The 4,779-nt window shown below is 46.7% G+C and overlaps 1 long non-coding RNA gene across 1 annotated transcript; it reads left to right on the forward strand.

The window, feature by feature from the left end:
* The first annotated feature begins 12 nt into the window (after window positions 1–12).
* On the forward strand, window positions 13–2,801 carry LOC107195807. The gene is made up of 2 exons (XR_001517061.2): window positions 13–278; window positions 568–2,801. It is a non-coding gene; the product is annotated as an uncharacterized LOC107195807 (long non-coding RNA).
* Window positions 2,802–4,779: the final 1,978 nt, after the last annotated feature.

Here is a 4,779-nt window from a genome sequence, read left to right on the forward strand (position 1 = left end):
CCGCGGGGACGCCCCGCCCCGGAAGTGCGCGTGGGGGCCGACGGCCGGCGGTGGCCGAGACCCTTCCTGCAGGCGACGGGCGCGCGTGTGCTGCCGCGTGGTCCCCCCGGAGAGCGCGGGGCGCGCGGACAGCTGCCCGTGCGACCGTTCACGTGAGCGCTTGGCACCTAGAGCCGTCCGGTGACTTCCTGGGGTGGCGCAGCCTGACGCCCGTGTTTCTGGGACAGGGGACGCTTCCTGTTGGCAGCCGTGAGGAACCTATGGGAGAAAGCGTGTTGGTAAGCTTCACGTGGCAACTGTCGCCCCTCCAAAAGCAAAACCGCAAGCGGGGACCCGAAACATGCTGGCCAGCTGCGTGGGCTGTGCCTACGGCGTGTGGTTCATGGCCCCCCGGGGGGCAGGGCAGGAGGGCCCGGAGGGGTCAGCGCGGTGAACGGGGTGGCGCAAAGGCTCAGCGTAAGTCAAGACCCCCCCCCGCCCCGTTTCAGGGAGCAGTTGAGCAGGTGAGTGCTGCTGCCTCCACTATGAGCCACGAGCGAAGAGCGTTTCTGTGTTTTGCCCACGCAGGAGGCACGTGATCGCTGTCCCCCCCAGACTGCAAACAGCGCCTCCAGTTTCCCGGGAGGATAAAACGAAGCTGTTCATCCTCGAGGCCCCCAGGCCGGGAACACTGCCGCGGTGGCCTTCCCACGGAGTCCCCGCACACGATGGTTTCTGGAAATGGGAATGGAAAAGATTTGCTGAGAACATAAACCTCCACTAGACGGGTGATGGTGGCAGAGCGTGGACAAGAGTCCCTGCAGCCGAGTCAGGAGGGATGTAGTTAGCTGTCCCTTCCCAGTTATGTCACCTTGTCCCGGAATACACTGCTCGTGAGTCTGGGCCACGGAGTGCGCACACCGGCGGTTCCTTTCGTGGCCTGTCGCCTTCCCGCCAGCGAGAAGCCCTAGGCAGGAAATGGAGCGCCCCGCGGACTCGCTGGTCCCTGGCCACGCGGCCTCCTGTGACGGGCGGGCCTGTTCTTTCCACTGCGTTCTGAGTGGGACAAGGAGGCGTTGCTGTAATGCTCAGGTGCTTCCGCCTCAGTCCTCGGTGCAGGGAACGCAGACAAATGTATCTACATAGTCAAAAACGCCGGAGGGCTGGAAGGTGCTGGTGCAGGATCCGCGTGTAAACACAGCGGGTGGGGTGGAGCTGCTCTGCGCAGACACCACGTGGGGACAGTTATGGGCTGCAGGTCCGAGGGTCTCTGGAGAACAGTTCCACTTTATTTTCCATGAACCACGAGCAAGAAAGTTTCCCACTGGAATGTGCTTGGTGCCACCACACTCCACACTCAAAATGCTAATGGAAATGTTCTGCTCCATGGCATATAAACAGAAGGTCCGAGATGCCAGAAGGAATGCAGAGGTCAAAAACAAACAAACAAAAACCATAAATAGGTATATCTAGACAAGTTAGACTAAATAAAATAGTATAATGTCTTTCCCAGTTTAAAGGTAGAATTAAAACACAGAACAAAGTATGCGAATTCAGAGAAAGGTCCAGATATTAATTCCCTATTTTCATATGTGTCATCTTGAAGTTCCTATGGTGCCCTTAATGGAGTACATAATTTTCAAACTAGTAAAGGGGAAAAGTAGAATGAGAAAAAAATCCAAAAGGCAAGAAAGTAGAGAAAAGTAAACTTAGATGATTTGGGACAAATCAAAAACAAAAAATGAGATAATAGATTTGGTTTTCATTTATATTAAATCAACACCAGAAGTATGAGAATATGCACAGTATGTTCATTAAAACAAACCTCGCATAACCCAAAGTCCATCAACAATGGCTTGAATGAATAAACTCTAGCATAGTCTTACAATAAAATACAACAGTGAAGTAAATGAACTCTGACTGTATTATATGCATCAGCATCAGTGAATCTCACAAGCACGATATTGAACAAATACGTAAAACAAGAATTTCAAAGACCTTTAAGAAAAGGTTCAGAAGTTGGACCGATTGGCCCATGCTTTGTTTAAAAAGCTCTCACTGTAGTACAACCTATGGGATGGTTATGGTAGAAGAACTTGCTAGAGCAGGTCCTTCTGGCAGTAGGAGGTGCTCAGGGAGGAGCATAGCAGGAGGAGCATTTATACGTCCATCAGTGGGTCATTCAGGGAGGAAGATGTGCTCCTGGAGGAGCACTTACAGGCTTCCAGGGTGTAGGCCCTGTTCTCTAGCTGTGTCCTGTGTGGTGGTTCTGGGTGACATACGTTTTATGCCTCTTTTTTATGTCTGATATAGTTATAAATCTAAAATCAAAAAAGGAGACGAGCCCCCCAGGGAACTCTGAGACATCTCGGAGAGTAAATCCCGAAAACCAGCCTACTTACAACCTCCCAAGACTGAATCATAAATAGAAAACTTGAACAGACCGATAATGAGAAAGGAGATTGCAACTATCATCACACACCTCCTCCCAAAGGAAAGCCCAAGAACCACGTGGTTTCACCAGTGAATTCTACCAAATATTAAAAGAATCAACACTAATCCTTCTCAAACTCTTCCAAAAAATCGAAGAGAGAGAACACTCCCAAACTCACTTAAGGCCAGCATTACCCAGATACCAAAGTCAGATAAGGACATTGAAACTATAGGCCTGATGAATATATATGCAAAAAAATCTCAAAAAACAACCCCCCCCCAAAAAAAACCCCAAAACCAAAACCAAAAAAAACCTAGCAAGCCACTATGATCAAATGGATCATCCCTGGAAAGCAATGCAAATCAATAAATGTGATATGCTTCATTCAGAGAATGATTGATAGAAGTTATATTTTTATCTCAATAGATTCAGAAAATGCATTTACAAAATTCAACATCCTTTCAAAATAAAAACTGTCAGCCAATCGGGTATAGTAAAAATGCACCTCGACATAATAAAAGCCACATATGACGAACTCATAGCTAATGTACTCAGTGGTGAAATGTTCAAAGCTTTCCTGCTAAGACCAGGAACAAGAGACAAGGATGCCCACGCCTAGTCAGCTTGAACCGGAGCCCTAACCAGAGCGATCAGGCAAGACAAAGAGAGAAAAGGCATCCGTATCAGAAGGGAAGTAAAATTGTTCACAGATACTACGTATTCTGTATGTATGTATGGTTAAAAAAAGAACTCTATGAAACTGCATAGGGATGCAGTGATGAGGATACAGCTGTTTTATGGGTGAGAATCTTGTAACTGATCATGTCTACTTCTTTACATAGATTAAGAAACCTGGACTTGATTTTCTATGTGCCTTTTATAACTACATAGGACTTTGATAAGCTTTAGGTACTCTTTTTGATTTTTTACTCGTTTCATCCTTATACCTCATTTCACTGATATAAATTGCTTCAAATTCTTTTTGGAACAATATACTTTATACATACATCATCATCATGATACAAATTGATTTGTAAATGGCCAAGGATTCTTGTGATCTGCCTCCAATCTTTTGTAGCCTTGTCCTACTTCAGTCCTAAAACACGTATGGAAAGTCATATTTTCTCTAAATGTACTATGTGGATTTCTGCAGCGATGCAACTAGGTGCTCAGGATTAATAAGTAAGCAGATTTGGTTTGAGTCCTGGCTTTGCCTACAGCCTATGTAGCCTGAACCAAATTACTTAACCCCTTTGAACCTCAGTATCATCTGTAAAATGATACCTTACAGAACTGTAAAGATGTTTCATGTAAAGCACTAAAATATAAGCAGTTTAAGGTATTAATTTTTTAATCCCATTGGCCATTCACTAGCAGGCTGACTTCGGTTAGAAAAGCTCTCTGAACTTGCTTTTAAAATCATTATCTGCCTAATATTTTCCGGAATTAGATGAATATACGTAAATATAAGTGAACGTATATAAAGCACCTACCAGATGATTCCTAATTTTAGCTTTTTCCTTTCTTTACCTCTTGCCTCCATCTTGAAAGCGTTTTGTCATATTGGACTGCAAGGAGAGGGACTTCCTGTTTATTTTTTAACTGCATTAATCTTGTCCGGCTCAAAGTTTCTCTGGATTTTCTAACCCTCCATTATAATATTTTGACTAGTGTTGTGTCGTTCCTGCCCCATCGTTCCAAGTTTTTTTTTTGGGGGGGGAGGGGGAGCAACAGATTCTTTTATCTTTGTATTCCCTCATAATACCTTGCAATTGTTCGGTAATTGCTACTAATCGCTTTGAGTTAATTTTTCTGAGGATACCGTTAGACTACTTTCTTTAGGCTTACTTGAGCAAGTGATCATTCCTTTTCTAATAACTTGGCCTCTCTCAACCTCACCGGACACTCTGCCGTCCTGTTGCGAGAAATCTGCGCAGTTAGTATGGGCAGCAAAACAAAACCACCAACACATTTGAAAGTGAAATTTTAATGTACTACATCGGACGACAGGGACATTACATACTTCTGGATTGTGTTCCTCAGCCGGAGACCGGCGTGCTGGGCACACGTAGGTTCCCGGGCTCGTCGCCACTGTAACGACAGCGCGCGGCGACGCTCTCAAAGGCCGTCCTCAAACAGTGCGGGAAGACGACGTGCCCGGGAACGCTGCCCGGAACCGAAGGAACACAGGTCAGCGCGCCCTCCACACCTGGCGCGCAAAGGACCCTCGGTTGAGCTGTCCCGTCGTTACCGTCGCCCCACCTGGAAAACCACCACCACCCGCCCATTGCAAGGGCACCTTTCTTCCTCATTTCCCGGACGGCCGTCACGGCCACACGTCAGCACACAGGGACCGTCAGGCGACG

The sequence above is a fragment of the Pteropus alecto genome, unplaced genomic scaffold (assembly GCF_000325575.1).
Source record: "Pteropus alecto unplaced genomic scaffold, ASM32557v1 scaffold14, whole genome shotgun sequence".
NCBI classification, from domain to species: domain Eukaryota; kingdom Metazoa; phylum Chordata; class Mammalia; order Chiroptera; family Pteropodidae; genus Pteropus; species Pteropus alecto.